The following is a 15,885-nucleotide window of genomic DNA, read 5'->3' as shown; positions in this document are numbered from 1 at the left end:
CTCACTTTCAGACTGTATGTGTTCCTAGGTCTGAAGTGGGTCTCTTGTAGACAGCATTTATACAGGTATTGTTTTTGTATCCAATCAACCAGTCTATGTCTTTTTGTTGGAGCATTTAATCCATTTACACTTAAGTTAATTATCGATATGTGTGTTCCTATTACCATTTTCTTAATTGCTTTTGGTTTGTTTTTGTAGGTCTTTTCCTTCTCTTCTGGTTCCTGCCTAGAGAAGTTCCTTCAGCATTTGCTGTAAAGCTGGTTTTGTGGTGCTGAATTCTCTTAGCTTTTGCTTGTGTGTAAAGGTTTTAATTTCTCCATCAAATCTGAATGAGATCCTTGCTGGGTAGAGTAATCTTGGTTGTAGATTTTTCCCTTTCATCACTTTAAATATATCCTGCTTCTCCCTTCTGGCTTGCAGAGTTTGTGCTGAAAGATCAGCTGTTAACCTTATGGGGATTCCCTTGCATGTTATTTGTTGCTTTTCCCTTGCTGCTTTCAATATTTTTTCTTTGTATTTAATTTTTATAGTTTGATTAATGTGTGTCTTGGCTTGTGTTTCTCCTTGGATTTATTCTGTATGGGACTCTCTGCACTTCCTGGACTTGACTATTTCCTTTCCCATATTAGGGAAGTTTCCAACTATAATCTCTTCAAATATTTTCTCAGTCTCTTTCTTTTTCTCTTCCTCTTCTGGGACCCCTGTAATTCTAATGTTGGTGCGTTTAGTGTTGTCCAGAGGTCTCTGAGACTGTGCTCAATTCTTTTCATTCTTTTTTCTTATTCTGCTCTGTGGTAGTTATTTCCACTATTTTATATTCCAGGTCACTTATCCATTCTTCTGCCTCAGTTATTCTGCTATTGATTCCTTCTAGAGAATTTTAATTTCATTTATTGTGTTGTTCATCATTGTTTGTTTGCTCCTTTGTTCTCCTAGGTCCTTGTTAAATGTTTCTTGTATTTTCTCCATTCTATTTCCAAGAGTTTTGAATTTTGGAAATCTTCCCTATCATTATTCTGAATTCTTTTTCAGGTAGACTGCCTATTTCCTCTTCATTTGTTTGATGTGGTGGGTTTTTACCTTGCTCCTTCATCTGCTGTGTATTTCTCTATCTTCTCATGTTGCTTACCTTACTGTGTTTGGGGTCTCCTTTTCACAGGCTGCAGGGTCATAGTTCCCACTGTTTTTGTTGTCTGCCCCCAGTGGGTAAGGTTGGTTCAGTGGGTTTTGTAGGCTTCCTGGTCGAGGGGACTGGTGCCTGTGTTCTGGTGGATGAGGCTCGATCTTTTCTTTCTAGTGGGCTGGACTGAGTCTGGTGGTGTGTTTTGGGGTGTCTGTGAACTTATTATGATTTTAGGCAGCATCTCTGTTAATGGGTGGGGTTGTGTTCTTGTCTTGCTAGTTGTTTGGCATGGGGTGTCCAGCACTGGAGCTTGCTAGTCGTTGAGTAGAGCTGGGTCTTACTGTTGAGATGGAGACCTCAGATCTATTGGAGGGCTCTCACCGGTTGATATTATGAGTGGCTGGGTGGTCTCTGGTTCACCAATGTCCTGAGCTCGGCTCTCCCACCTCAGAGGCTCAGGACTGACACCAGCCAGAGCAGCAAGACCCTTTTGGGAAGTCTGAGGTCTTCTGCCAGAATTCAGTAAGTGTTCTGTAGGAGTTGTTCCACATGTAGATGTATTTTTGATGTATTTGTGGAGAGGAAGGTGATCTCCACGTCTTACTCCTCCGCCATCCTGAAGGTCCTCCCCAAGTCTAATGACTTTTAACCAAGCATTTTTGTCTCTTCACATCTAGCCTAACAGTGACTATATAGTTATTTTTGTTTCATATAATATATTGCTTTAAGAGAATATTCAAATTTTTCTAATAAGAGTCTTTTTCCCTTGTGTGCAAGAATGAAATAAAATTATGCTCATACTTAATTGAAGGAGCTACCGGAGCTTTCTACACATTTTCTTCAGTCTTCACAAGTGTACTATTGGTTGTTCTTTTATCCCATCTTACTGATGAAAAAAGTAAGGTCTGGAAAGCTTTCTCAGGAAGACATAGCTAATAAGGAGCTGAACTTGGTTGGATTAAAAATTACATCTCTCTGATTCTAAAATAGTTTCCCAAATGCAGCCCTATCTCTCTTTGTGGGCTGACAGGTTTTCTGTTCTTATTTTCTTGGGTGTCTTGTGCTTTTCAAATGTGGAAAGGCCTGCTTCAGACTCCATAGTCAGTGGATCTAGGGAGCACCCTCTGCTTCACATGTATCATCACCATGTATTGGTTGACTTCCACAGAGCAACTTGGTCTTTGTGATGTCTGGGTTCTGGGAGGCTATGGACAGGTGCTCATCTAAAAGTACGGGGTTGGAGCCTCTTCCTCTCTTTGTGTGAGAAATACTTGTAGCTGCGGTCTGTTGACTCGATGGTCTATCCAGATCATGTCCTTGAACCTTATTATAGAAGATAATAATATCTACTGTATTGCAAAGTAGATGTTATTTCCCCTATATATGGAGGAGGAAATTGAATTTTCGAGAGTTAATGTGCCCATGTGCACAGAGCTGCTGAATAGCACAGCCATACACTCCTCTTCAGTGGATGAATAAAGAAAGGAATTGTAGTGTTTCCTCCCTTTTACCCATTTACCACCACATTCTGCTTTTTGTCTTCTGAACTTACCACAATTAGGCCATCTCTTCAACAGGTGAAAGCTCTCTTTGAAGGTTAATTTGTGATTAATTTTTATAAGACGGAACATGACTCTCTTCTGAAGGACCCCTCTCCCATTCCATCTGTTTGCTGTCTCTCGGGCTACAGTGTAATCCTTTCTGAAAAGTTCTTCCTCACTTCCCAGGAAAAAAGGAGAGACATTTCAAGAGTTTCTGTGCCTGTGAGGGGAATAATTGTGGTGCCTAATCAGGTGGCTGCCGGGCTCTGCACAGTATTAATTTGGGTCCTTCAAGTTGTCATTCGTGGCTTCTTGTGAACTTGGCCCAGGTGGTGGGGGTGGGGAGGTGGTATCCTAGTGGGAAAGGAAAGCATCAGCTCAAGGCTGAAAGATGGGTGGACAGCTGTTGAGAAAGCTCTGGTTGGTCAGGTGATTCCACGGAGCCAGGGTGGTCCTCAGGGTGGTGGCTCTCCCAGGCTGATGCACTCGGCACTTCTGCCTGGGTTTGAATGACAGTCTTGGGGATGTTTCCAAAACTCCCTTTCCTTGCCGATAAAATGAGGGTCATAATTACTCTAAATGAAGAGGATTGTTGGTAGGGGTAAGTGAGACAAAGCCTTCAAAGCCCTTTGCCCAGTGCCTGGCACAAAGTAAATGCTCAGTAAATAGAATGACCTTATGGCCTGCATTTGCCCAGGACTATCTTGGTTGATGCCTATCAATGGCACCTTGATACTCTCTGGAGCATCGTGGTTTAGGCAGTATATTTCATGGGCATCCTACCATCAAGTGCTGGCTATTATCATTACAGTCAAATATCATTCATTTCAAATGTAAGGGACCCAGAAGTTAGTGAGGGGAGGGGAGATAGAAAAAGAGGGTTTAGCTGGACACAGGTCAGGTCAGAGGAAGTTTCTATGAACTTCTGGTGTGGAGCTGCTGAGGTGGTCAGTGAATATTCTGCATTCGAAGGTGTTCTCTCTTTTCCTGTGTTCTCATGCATATCTGAAAGACTCTAGTGGTGGAGGGAAAAAACACAGAGGCCAAGGCTGCAGAGGAACAGAGTAGCACCTGTCTTCCTGCCTCCCGGTCCACAAAGAACAGGGTCTGATTAAGGGGGAAGTCAGAGGAGGCCCTCAGTTTCCTCACCCCCTCACTTCCTGTCTCCCCTATTTCCCTCCCTTTCTTATTAAGTCTCATTTCCACAGTATATAATAGTAAATTTTAATCTTGATTCTCATTTTCTGTTATCTAACTAGTTAACCCATTGACTTTCTGCCTTTTAACTCATTCTAAACGTAATCACTCACTTAAGTCTGTTTTCATCTGTCTCCCCTGGAGAAAAAAGGTCACTTTCCTTCAAGAGTAACTGCCTTTAAGGATGAGACCACCTTGATCTTCAAATATTTGAAGACCCTTTCATCAAGGCCCTACCAAAAGGAACTCTTTGCTCTTGAGGGCTCAGCTGCCCTGTTGAATAATTAATTTGACCCCAACATCACCACCCTCAACTCTAGGAGCTAGCTCCAGACTGAAGCTGTACTAGCGCTACAGCTCATTCTCCCCTTACCCTCACCACTGCTGCCCTGTCCCTTCCTAGGGATGGAAGTTGAGACATATCCTCTGCAGCAGCTCAAGTCCAGTATAGGAGACTTGGATGAGAAGACTGGGCACCCCCATCCCAGGGACTGATCAAGTGGTTTGATCTGGCTCACAAGCTGCAGGGTATGCCAGGCCACGAGGGGCACAAGGCTCAAAAAGAGGTCAAATTTTTTAGCCTGCAAGTGGTTAAGAATTTAGACCCTGTAGTAAAACCCACCTGAGTTCAAAGCCTGATTCTACTACGTACTATCTGTACGAATTTGGACAAGGTGTTTAAATTCTCCTTGCCTTAGTCTTCTCATCTGTAAGTTTGGTGATAATAATCAAATTTACTGGTTTTTTAAAGAATTATGTATAGTGATATATGTAAAGTACGTAGCATAGCACTTAGCATGGGGTGTTCAAAACATTGTAATTATTATCACTCTCATGGCCATATTTTTTAAGTTGGAGTTAGACTCCCTTGGAGTACGCACATGAGCAATGTGTGTTTATATATCACAAATATATAATTTTAAGGCATTTAGCCAACAGTATGCTGAATAAGTACGTATATTTCAGGTCTTGTTTTGCCTTAGATTTTTGAGTGAGTCATTAAATTTTGCTTCCTTTTTTTCCTATCTATACTTATTAATATATTCATTTAATCCTTAGAACAACTCTGTGATATAGATACGATCTGCATTCCCTTCTTTTAAGTGGGGGAAGAGGTTTATGGAGGCTAAATAACTTGTTTCAGGTTACAAAGCCAGTACGTAGTAGGATTTAAACCAAGGTGATCTCTGTCCAGAGATGATGTTGACCACAAGACTACTAGATTATTTATAAGTGGCTTCAAGTGTATACTAACATGGATTAAAAATAGTAATTTTATATATCCTTTCAAAGCTTTTTACTTTCTTTTTTTCACTTTTCCTTCTTTCTTTTCTTTTTTTTTTTTTTTTTTTTTTGCGGTATGCGGGCCTCTCACTGTTGTGGCCTCTCCCGTTGTGGAGCACAGGCTCCAGACGCGCAGGCTCAGCGGCCATGGCTCACGGGCCCAGCCGCTCCGCGGCATGTGGGATCTTCCCGGACCGGGGCACGAACCCGCGTCCCCTGCATCAGCAGGCAGACTCTCAACCACTGCGCCACCAGGGAAGCCCTCACTTTTCTTTCTTAAATGTGAAATACTTTCATTGTGAGCATCAGGGAAGAAAACATTATTGGGTTCATCTTAGACATGGGAAGAGTAGGGAGCAAAGTTCAGATTCTAGAATACGGGCCTCCTCTTATAATCACAGGCCACAGAGACTGCCTCTTATTTGGAGCTCAGTACATGTTTGTGGAATACATGAGTGAATTAAAATTCTTTTACATCTTTTTCATCTTTTGATCTTCATAGCAGATGTTACCATATCAGTTTGAGAAATGAGGGAATTGAGTCTTAAAGAAGGTCAGGGTCTTGCTCAAAGTCACAAAACTAATTAATAAAAGAAACAGGGCTAGAATCCAATCCCACTTACTTGTAACACTGCACAGATACCTTCTTCTGCTTATCTGCTCGGTCCTGAAAAATACAAACCAGAACACAGACAAACCCAGGGAGGAAGTCGTTCTTAGAACTGCTATTCAAAACAGTTCTCTCTTCCCTTTAGAGTCTGTTATGACCACCACCCCTGCCCCGCTCCATTATGCTATTTTCTTCTTTTCTGGATGACTGTTCACACCCCACGGCAGGCATACTGATGCTCCCCAGTAATGTCAGCAGAAGTCTGGTGCCTCCATTACGTTTGGTTAGGCAAGATTCTTGTTCTGTGACAATCTGCAGAGAACACACGTTATAAATCAGAAGTCTATGGAAAGTTCAGGAATGAAAGAAATCTCTTGCAGACCTGAGGAACTGAGAGCTCATTTTTGAATCCCTGCAGGAAACCAAACCAAACCACACCAAACTGTGGCCTTAAAAAACACATTTCCTTCTCTCTCTGAGGAACTTGTCTGTACCATTTGTTTGCCACTTAATATATTCTCCTTTGCATTGGCTGAGATCCAGGAGGATGGAGTCTGGTCCCTATTCATCCCTCAGGCTGATGAAAGGCATGAGATGGGAAGGAACAAGGCAGACCTAGACAAGCCAGGATATGAGGAAGCTGACTAAGCTGGACAGTCAGTATAGGATAATGGTTAAGCATGTGAATCTCAACATCAAACTACCTGGGTTCAAATCCTGATTCCACCACTTACCAGCACCTGGGACGCTTCACTGCAGACAATACTGGGTTTACTTTGAAACATCTTGAGTATTAATAGCTAGTGGAATCCTAGCTCTTGAGGTCCTATGGTGGTTGGAAAGGCAGCGGGGAGGCATGGGCACCGGGCATAACACTCACACGGGCTAACAGCTATGGTGTACTTCTCTTGTGCCAAGAGCTTGCTCAGCGCTTCCTGAGTGTTACGTCAGAGTACTTTGTTCTTTCCATTTACTGGATCCTTAGGAGTCCTCCAAAGGGCTCAAGTTTCCTAGACTCAGGGTTCCTCGTTACTCTTTGCCATGATACTTATTTTGCCTTAATCTTGCCCTAACTGTCTAAATTGAGCTTCCTAGGTGTAAGGTCGAGCAGAAAAGGACAGTTTATATCCGATGGGAAGTAAGAACAGCTTAGAAAGGGGAAACCTATTCACTTGAAGAAAACTATGGAAGAAAGAAGAAAGAAAAGCTGTTTTTGCTAATTATGGTCCCAGTATGCTCAGGCTTTACCGGCATATGATGAGAAATGTTATCACATAAATGTTGCATGTGAATTTTGCTACCCTAAAGCCTGAACTTAGTGATTCCTTATAAAGTGCCCCAGGCTATTTAAATCCCCACAGAGGCTCTGTGTGGACATGGGAATATGTGTTGCAGCCACCATCATGTTGTCTTTGCCATTTTCAGGTGGCTTCTCTAGATGTAGATTTTGGACAACTATTCCAGTCACTGGGCCCTAATTTGTCACAGTGCAAGGACAGCCTGGGGGTCATTCAAAAATGGAAGAAGAAGGTTTCAGCCTATGAGTTGTGCTCTTTCAGGTAGCGTTGCTTGTCATGAAGTGTTGCATTCACTGAGATTACACTCACATAGCCTATTGCTTGCTGAAGCAGAAAAATACCATCCAAGTGATGCTATTGGGGTGAACTCAAGTTCTGTAAAACCTGGAAAAACTATTGGCCTCAGGCCCCTGCTGGGTTACTAAGCCTGCTTCTGTGTACCATGCTGTTGTCTCGATGATAGCTCTCTCTGGGTTTTTAGAGGATTCTGGCAAAAATTATCTTTTTAATACATCCTTCCATTCTTGCCCCATGCTCTCCACTTGCGTTTACAAGTCTAAATTCCAATTCTAAAGCCAATACGTGAGTCCCTTTCTCATCCTCCCTGGGGGTTCTTTAGCTCCAATATCTGCAAAAGAGAGATTGGAAAGGTGGAGGGGAGAGGGCAATGCATAGCTCCACCTGCCAACTGTGATCAACATGAGACACCCTGGTTCTACCCCTGTTTCGATCTCTGCCTCCTTGGATGTGCCATTTAAAACCTATCTCAAAGGAGCCCAGGAAATAAGAGAACCAGAAAAGGAAGATACAGAATCCAAACATCATAGCAACTCTCTGTGTGAATAAAACTAGAGGGCGTAGTTGGTCAGAATTCATTGCTAACTCTGGAACAGTGTCGCTCCATCTCTTCGTCAGACGTCAGACTGAGATTCTCTAGCCACATCACTCTGCTTCCTCAGACACAACCCTCTTGTGGACCTTGCTTCATGCTAACTTGATGAAGGGGAGGGAGGGGTGATGGCATCACAGTCACTTGCCCTGAGTCCCTACCAGCATCTAGTACAGAGACTATTCTCTACTGGACAGCTTGATCTCACAATGTGCCCTCAAGTTTTGTTTGACAGAGAACATCTGCTCACGGTAGATTTGCAGTGCACAGATAGGATCTGACAGGGACACATTTGGAGGGAACCCACGGGAGGGTGACCCCCAGTAGCTGCTGCATTGCACAACTGGAATTGCATAGTGCACAGCTTGCACAGACCTAATGCACCCTCCCCCTAGTTCGCTCTGTCAGACAATATAATGGGCTAAATTGTGTACCTCCCAAAATTCATTCATTAAAGTCCCAGCCTCCAATATTTCAGAATGTAGCTATATTTAGTAGTAGCATCTTCAAGGAGGTGATTGAGTTAAAATGAGGCTATTACGGTGGCGCCCTCACCTGATATCACTGGTATCCTTATTTTTTTTTAAATTTTGTTTGTTTATTTATTTATTTATATTTTTGGCTGCATTGGGTCTTCATTGCTGCACGCAGGCTTTCTCTAGTTGCAGTGAGCGGGGGCTAATTTTCCTTGCGGTGCACAGGCTTCTCGTTATGGTGGCTTCTCTTGTGGAGCACGGGCTCTAGGCGTGTGGGCTTCAGTAGTTGCAGCATGCGGGCTCTGTAGTTGCGGCGCGTGGGCCCTAGAGCACGCAGGCTTCAGTAATTGTGACGTGTGGGCTCAGTAGTTGTGGTTCGCGGGCTCTGGAGCACAGGCTCTGTGTGTTGTGGTGCACGGGATTAGTTGTTCCGCGGCATGTGGTATCTTCCCAGACAAGGGATCAAACCCATGTCCTCTGCATTGACAGGAGAATTCTTAACCACTGTGCCACCAGGGAAGTCCCACTGGTATCCTTATAAGAAGAGGAAGAGACACCAGAGGCACAGAGGGACAAACACGTGAGGACAAAGCAGGGAGAAGGTAGCTGTCTATAAGCCAAAGAGAAAGGCCTGGAACAAATCCTTCCATCATGGCCCTCAGATGAATCCGACCCAGTCTGTATCATAGACTTCCGCTCTCTAGAAACTGTGAGAAAATAAATTTCTGTTAAGTTACCTATTCTGTGGTGTTTTGTTATGGCAGCCCTAGAAAACTAATACCCCTTCATACCATCTCTAATAAACAAACTAAGCATAAACAGATTTCACAAACATAGCTGTTCCCCAACCCTGGATGCTTCTACTGTAATTCCTTCCAATGAGAGACTTTCACAGTCTTTTAAATTTCTTCCAGGAATATTTAGCTACCCTGATCATACATCATCACTAGAAGCCTATTGTATGACTCCATACAAAACCTGTCTCTGTCCTATAGTTTGGTGTACTCGGCCTTCTCAAGGAGCCCATTCTTTTAGCCTAAGCTAAAGATATCTAGTAGACCTCCAAGATCTATGCAGATCCTCCTACAGTTTGGTATACTTGGACTTCTCAATGAGCCCATTCTTTTAGCCTAAGCTAAAGATATCTATTAGGCCTCCAAGATCTATGCAGGTCCTCTACCGTTGGATATGTACACAGGTTCACCAACCACACAAATCAGCCATGACATTTTCTAGTTGCATGAGCTTAAGGGCATCATTTTACCTTTCAAAACTTAAGTATTTTCATCTGCAGAAGGGTGTGATAGTAGATACTTTGTTGGACTCTTGTAAAATGATGCATGTGAAATACTTGGCTCAGCACATGGCACATGGCAATTACTCAACAAATGTTCATGTTGGATGTTGATCATCATTACCTTTATTTTTTTTGGAAACTCCTATAACTGTTCTCTTCTGAAATTTTCCAGTTTTCTTTTGTTGAATGCCTCAGCACTCTTGCAGTACATAAAGCAATTTCTCTGATCTGAGGTCTTCTCTCACCAGTCTCTCCTTTATTATTGGTCTCCATACAGGTAAAATTGTTGTCTCTATAGAACTCCAAATCTACAAGCCTTGGAGGGCTACTTTCTATACTCTTCAGAAAGCATGAAGAAGGCAGGAGGAAACTTTTGAAAGGAGGTGATGGATATGTTGATGGCATGGGTTACAGTGATGGTTTCATGAATACATACTTATCTCCAAAGTCATCATGTTGCATACGTTAAATATGTACAACTTTTGAGGTATGTCAATCATACCTCAATAAATTGTTTAAAAAAGAGAGCAAAGGTTAGGACCAAGTGTGTGGGAAAAGCCTTTTTTTCTTTTGGCAATCGCCTCAAAAATGTGTTCTTTATTTAGATAAAGAATCAGAATCTTTAGCAATAAGCCTGGGTCACATATATCATGTGTTGGGGACACTACATTTCTAAAAAATACCTCAGAAAAAGACTGTGTGCAATACTACAATTTAAATATATCATGAGGATTTTTATTATCACTTTCATGGCTGACATGCGTGGATCTTCTCTGTGGAGGTGTATGTTCCTCACAATCACAAAAACTTGGTTAAAAAAAGGAAGTTAAAACATTTTAAAAGCATGAACTATGTGCTATGCTTTGTGTTATTTATTTCTCATGCCATCCTTTAAGGGAATTATTTTACTTCCACTTTACAGATGAGAAAATTGAGACTCAGCATTTTGACTAATTTTGGAGTTTTTATGAGTACCATGAAATTTATTCTAACACAATTAAACAGTGATTAGATAGGTAGGGGGAAGGAGAGAACTTTCTTGTTATACAAAGAGAACATCTTCACTAAAAAAACAGAAAATATATATAAACAAAATTGAAAAAATAAAAATTGCCTAAACCTGTCACCTGGAGACCATCACTTCTAGCATTTTCATTGATTACACAATAATTGTGATTCTTATAGGAAACCCTCAATCACTCATACTAATGCAAGAGAGAAGACAAGGGTGGAGAATCTAAAAATCATTTCTGTCTGTACTGTGTGCTTTGGGGAGTAGAAAATTAACCTTCTGATCAGGTTCTGTATGGGCTAATTACTAAAATTACTTTTTCATTCCTAACTGATCCTAATTGAGGACAGAGTCCCAGAAGCATTTTGGTGACATGGGATTAAACGTGTGTGGTAGCTAATCCAAGAAGTGGAGCCTGTACACATGGATAATTAAGATGTGACTGTGGAACAACAGCTCATACACTGCGGTCACACAGGGGCTCTCCAGCTTTTCAGATGCTCTATCCTCAGAGCCATCTTGAAAGTAGATTCGATTCAATTCACCAGGCATTCACTGGGAGACTGATTCTCTCTGCAGTATGGTAAAACGTCCAGGAAATAGTCCCTGATTGTAACGGACATAAAATCTAGTGAAGGTGATGGGTATGCGTCCTACTAAAGTTAACAGTAGTAATGATAATTATAGCTAACGTTTCTTGAACATTTACTGGCCTGAGGTTCAGCTCTCTTTTAAGCTCCTTAAATGTGTTAACTCATTTAATCCTCATATAAAGCATAGTGTAATATGGGGAAAATACTATGCACTTAGTTAGAGGAGAAGGAATGGTTTATCCTGAATTGGGAACTTAGGAAGGCTTCAAGGACTACTGTCACAGGTGGAAGCTCATAGACTAAAGGGACCATCTTTACAAACCTGATCTTATAAAATGGGTGATGGGGGCTGCAGTCCTCTGGCTGCGTCTGTTTGTTCCTCTTCCTCCCAGCATTGGTGACTGCCTGGCTCACAATGCGTCCGCTTCTAGGCGTCGTCTCCCCAGTACGTAGGGTGGACTCCCTGTGCCATGGCTCTGTGACCACATATGACACTGCCTCACTGGATGGAGCTGATTAGACCAGGTGTTGGTTCCAAACCAAGCTGGGACACTTAGATCCTTCCACTGGATTATTTCAACTAAAATTATGGGGAACACATCAGTCTTTCTCTGGTGGTGGAAACTGAGTAACATGAAGTTTGAGAACTGCTGAGGTGTCCATGAAAATAGGTCACTAAGGCCTCCTGCTTAGGGAAGAGTTATTGACCCACAGCCCCAGCTGCTGGCTCTGTGTCCACTGCCCTGGCCGCATGGAGGCCACACTTCCCAAGGGCCAGTGACTAAGTGTGGTCTGCACAGGAAGGCAGGCCTGTTTCTGTGAGATAGGCAACTTTGGCCCCAGGAATCCTTATCTGCATAGCTGAGACTTTCTTGGAACCACATTTAGCATATCCAACACCCTTTCTTCCCCTTCTCCTTCGCAAGGCCAGACCTATATCACATTGTGATGGCTCTTCCCATACCTAGCTCCCACCCCTTATTCCCTGCAGTTTTTTCTCTCACTAAACGTCTTGCACATCTGATCCCATCCTGACCTGTGCTCCTCTGAGAAAGTGTATTAATAGTAGAATTTTGTCTTCGTGTGGTATTTCATCTTTAAGGTTAGACCAAGTTTCTTCACATTGCAACAGCAATATTCCAAGAGGTTAAGCCGCAATGAGCAAGCACTTATCAAACCTTATATTTACTGTTGCCCAGTTGGCTGTGTCAAGTCACATGGCCGAGCCCAGAGTCGGCCATGAGTTGGGATTAAGCAAGGGTGTAGATACCCAAAAGTGTGACGCATTGACCATCCTAGTATAATGGTCTAACAGAGCTACGAACAGGGAACAGTTACCTGCATTTTCCGTAAACTGCAATTTCATGGAAGGTTTTACATGCTCCCTTCTGGAGAAAAACTACACCCAAATAGGTACCTGGTAAAGATAAAGATTGTTCAGGAAACTATTATAAGTAGAATTAATTTTTAGAAAAGAGACCTTGTTTGTATCTAATTGGCTCATTGAAATAATCTCTCAGGTGGTACGATTGGTATGACTAAGGCTTTATTCCTCTAACTTTTGAGCACAAAATGGAGTAAAGAGGGCCAACTGAAGCTTTTGGTAGCAATGAGGTCAGTGGTACTTTTTTCAATGTGAACCATACCCTGTGGGCAACTCTGTATTCAGGAAGTCACTTGTGAGACTATCCCACAAAAAGAAAATGAGCAGAAGTTTAGCAGAAGTCTACTGTTAGAGGAAGTGTACGTGGGAGGGCTAGGAGACCCTTGTGCTACTGTTTGTTAGGAAATTAAGCACACAAAATAATGTTCCCATGTCAGTACCTTTTCCATGCATTGCATAGTTTTTATCTCACACTGCTTCCTCTTCATCTTCTTAACTAAGCTTAGCACTCACCATATTGCTTGAGGAATTGAGAAGGCACTGTTATTTGGAATAATTACAACTGCTCCCTTTTCTCTAAGACTGTTGCCCTTCTAAGGGTGGGGGAATTGCATGGAAATAAGTGGACTTTGCTGTCAGAAGCTTAGAGCAAATCTTTATTCTTCCACCCACCCTCTTGAACCCCATTTAAAGATGTGGGATCTCTTGTTGAATTATGTACCTTATGAACAGTGTAGTAACCACACAGAATGTTTTGTAGAGTGAGAAGTACTCACCTTTTTATGTTTTTAATTTTTTTTTCTTTGTTACTGGTCAAAGCAAGTGGAGAGAATGAGAGAGAGAGAGAGAGCTGGAGGGAGAGAGATTCCATGTTGGGAGGGAGCAGAATGACAATTCGTTCACTCAAGTCTTTTGAAGAAAATCGAGAAATGATATTAATGTCTTGAAGCATCTCAATGACTCAGAGTCTTCCATACTTAGCTTAAGTTTATGAACAAGGTGCTGAGTCTGTACTCTGGACTATCAGAGCAAAGGAGCAGGTTAGACAACAGCGATCCCCTCCCTTCCCCAGATCACTGTTCCACACGCACTTGGCCTCCCGGGTCAATCTTCTGAAGCTCACATTATGGGACGTGCTCTGTGGTGACACCTTAAGTAGGCAACATAAAACATCACTTGGCATTAGCCTTGATTCTAGCCTCCAGGCATTACTTCATCTCAGGAAAAGGTTTTTAATATTTGCTTGAGTTGTATAACCATACAGAGCTGAGAAAATTATGACTAATCTCCATCTAAGCTACATTAGCACCAAGTCGTTTGGTGAATAAAGCCCCCTCCGGGGCTTCCCTGGTGGCGCAGTGGTTGGGAGTCCGCCTGCCGATGCAGGGGACACGGGTTCGTGCCCCGGTCCGGGAGGATCCCACGTGCCGCGGAGCGGCTGGGCCCGTGAGCCATGGCCGCTGAGCCTGCGCGTCTGGAGCCTGTGCTCCGCAGCGGGAGAGGCCACAACAGGGAGAGGCCCGCGTACCGCAAAAAAAAAAAAAAAAAAAAAAAAAAAGCCCCCTCCGTTTTTTATAATTGAAAGGAAAAAGTCACCTTCCTTTTTTACAAAGTGAGTTGATTAGTGAAAGGTTTCGTAGGGGGTCGGTGAGTCAGGGGCAACTCACAAACTCAAGCTCTCCTCCTGGGCAGTCACAAAGATTACACCAAGTCATAAACATCCCAAGGCATTTGTGCATAACGTTAATGAGCCTGTGGATCAGGTGAAGCTGTAAATGCCAAGAGATGACAAGCTACAGTTTGGACGAGCTGCCTCTGGCCTCCTGGTGAAGGAGAACAGGGCTCTTGTGAGAAGGTGCTATAGCTGATACAAATGTCTGATGATGACAATGTGGTGATGAAGTTCAGCCCGGAAAATCAGATGGCACAGCCCTCTGGCAAGGCTGCCTCTTTCCTCTTTGCCACATCATCTTTCTGAGACGGTCACCCCATATCTTCTCAATCCCTATGTTTGGGAACCCTCCCAATATCTCAGTATCTTGTGTGAAGTTTTTGCCTTATTGTTGTCTATAGGGTAGTGTGACAGCCACTAATTATGACATCTGAAGTCCTTCTCATTCTGTTCCCAGTTCTCTTTTCCCATCCTCTTTCTGACCATTTTACTTGCTCCTCTCTCTCTCCAGATAAGCAAACAACCGGACTCCATAGTATTCCACCCAGGCTTTATTTCTTCAGTTTCCTCTGCCCAGAATGTTTTCTTGCCATTTCTCCACCCAAAATTATCATATTCATCCTCAAGACATAGCATTTCAACTTCATGAATTCCCTCCCATCTTCCCTTTAATAGATGGAACTAATCCGTCATTCCACTATGCCATTCTAGCATTTGCATATACATACCTGTTATAGAGACTTAGACTTCTAATCAAATAAAGTTACTCTAAGTAATGTTTCTTTACCTACAGCAGAAGTTCCTCAAGGGTTGGGTCCAAATCTCTTGCATATATGCATTGCCATTTTCAGATTCCCTCTCAACCCTCAAACCTGATGTATTTGGTTGCTCAAAGATATAGAACTGATATGCAGGAACTTTCAGTTCTACATTATCACATTGGTCCTACATTATCACCAAGGGAAAATAAGATGAAATCCAAAATATCAAACTGTGATGGTTACATTTTATGTGTTAACTTGGCAAGGCTATGGTATCCAGTTTGGTCAAACACTAGTCAAGATGTTCTTATGAAGGTGTTTTATAGTTGTGATTAACATCTGCAATCAGTTGACCTTAAGTAAAGGAGATTGACCTTGATTATGTCTGTGGGCCTCCTCATCCAATCAGTTGAAAGCCTCAAGAGCATAAATAGATTTCCTGGGAACGGAGGAGCTCTACCCCAAGACAGTAACATGGAAATCTGTCTGAATTTCCAGCTTGCCGCTCTTCCCTACAACTTTCAGACTCAAGACTGCACCATCTACCCCTGCCTGAGTTTCCAGTATGCTGGCCTGGCCTACAGATTTCAAAATCAACACATCAAATCTTGCCTGAGTTTCCAGCTTACTGGTCAAATCTCAGACTCATCAGTGCTCACAATCACGTGAGCCAATTCCTTAAAACAAATCTTCATATTTTATCTCCTCTTGGTTCTGTTTCTCTGAAGAAGCCTTTTGATATGTAAAC

This window comes from Orcinus orca, chromosome 6, assembly GCF_937001465.1.
Source record: "Orcinus orca chromosome 6, mOrcOrc1.1, whole genome shotgun sequence".
Classification (NCBI taxonomy): domain Eukaryota; kingdom Metazoa; phylum Chordata; class Mammalia; order Artiodactyla; family Delphinidae; genus Orcinus; species Orcinus orca.
This window is presented reverse-complemented; position numbering follows the sequence as displayed.